This window comes from Sardina pilchardus, chromosome 17 (assembly GCF_963854185.1).
Source record: "Sardina pilchardus chromosome 17, fSarPil1.1, whole genome shotgun sequence".
In the NCBI taxonomy this organism is placed as follows: Eukaryota; Metazoa; Chordata; class Actinopteri; order Clupeiformes; family Clupeidae; genus Sardina; species Sardina pilchardus.
In genome coordinates this window covers 11,413,753-11,415,440 of record NC_085010.1, presented here as the reverse complement: position 1 = coordinate 11,415,440, position 1,688 = coordinate 11,413,753, and the positions used below count along the sequence as shown (strand labels likewise).

General features: G+C 40.5%; 1 protein-coding gene across 2 annotated transcripts in view; it reads left to right on the top strand.

Annotated features, from left to right (window-relative positions):
- gnptab (N-acetylglucosamine-1-phosphate transferase subunits alpha and beta) overlaps positions 1-1,688 on the top strand; it is a 50,298-nt gene extending 48,610 nt beyond the window's left edge. For both annotated transcript variants that reach the window (XM_062518001.1, XM_062518000.1), the window contains exon 22: positions 1-1,688. This exon is cut by the window's left edge and continues 297 nt beyond it. The gene's annotated coding sequence lies outside the window, so the exon portion shown is untranslated.

Genomic DNA, 1,688 nt, shown 5'->3' with positions numbered 1-1,688 from the left:
CTGAAGCGTAAAAGACACACCAGGTAACCTGCGCAGGTGTAATGGCAAGAAGCGTGATCTACCCAGACGGCTGGGATACCGCACGAAAAAAAAAGGGGAAGAGGGAAAACCTATGAATATGAATGAATCAGCAGCTGGAGAACAAGCTTGACATCAGAAGTGGTAACCAGGACTTTACTGAGACACTATGAATCCAGTCCACTAGGGTGCACTAATGAGACGCCAGTGAGCAATACACACTCCCCCCACCCCTAGTCTGTTGGTCTGCTGTGTCGTTGTGATCAAGATGCTGACGTCCAGTCCACCACACACACACTCAAGAGATCAGCACTGGACACTGAGATGGTATTTCTTGTGAGTTGTTTTGTTTCATATCAGTAAGATGATTACAACTGAACCCTGATTTTGTGAATGAGAATCTGGGTCTCTGTGTCGTTTTGTAAGACTTGATTATATCACATTAGAATGATTATTTTAAATACTAAAGGACAGAGAGTGTGTGAACATCTTGGTGGCTCACTGTAGATTTTTTTTTTAATTATTATTATTGTGTGTTTGTTTGTGTGTTTTGTTTTCTTTCGGACATGAGTTTGTTTTGGCTGTTTTTTCAACCTATCGTTTTCTTCTCAACATTCCAGAAGAAGTGCCTTTTTGTAGACACAGACTTTTAGGCCCATGCACTTCCTCTTCCTCTCGAGTTGTGCTAATATGCCTGATTTGCCTGTTATATGGTCCCCGCTTTGTTGAACAGGTACTGAGAGATTGACTTAAAAGCTGGTCTTGAGGTCGCCAGATCTGCCTCAAATTCATACTTTGTAAGCATCTGGGTTTTGAAAAAGAAAAGCACATCATTGGAATGTCCGTGACAGAAAGGACATGATTTCATTTCATTTTTTTTTTTTTTTTTAAATCCCTCTTACCTGCATTATGATCCCTTCCTGGTTGCAATGATGTCATAAAAGGCTACCATAGTGACAGGGGTCACATGGGAGCTGAATTATATTTTCTGTGTCTGTTTACGTTCACAACAAATCAATACACTGTACATAGATACAGTCCAACATGTTTAGATCATATCTATGTCTGATGCTTTGGAAATGTGAGATTTGTCATAGGACAGAGTTTGTTTGAGCTTATCAAAAACCTGCATGTTTTGCAAGAGTGAAGCCTACCAAGAGGCTGTTGTGTGTGTGTGTGTGTGTGTGTGTGTGTGTGTGTGTGTGTGTGTGTGTGTGTGTGTGTGTGTGTGTGTGTGTGTGTGTGTGTGTGTGTGTGTGTGTGTGTGTGTGTGTGTGTGTGTGTGTGTGTGTGTGTGTGTGAGAGACAGAGAGAGCTATTCTCTCAGGGAACTTAATGATAACACATTGCTTGTATCTGAAATTCAGATTTCTACAGCTTGGGACTCATCAGTGACTAATGATTTGTTCTGTGGAATAAGTTTATAATAATGTAAGGTGATGGATGTCAGGCTTTCTGTGTTAAGTTCGTGCCATAAAAACCCACAGTACTGAAGAGTGTATTTAAATGTATGGATTGACCGCACAAATATCCTTGAACTGACAACTGTCCACATAAATAATAGCATGGTCAATGATGCCCTGTTTGCCAATCAGTTTTAACCAATGAGATGAACACCTGAAATTCCCTGGAATTAAACAAGTAAAATGGTGTATGCTGCTTTGTCAGAA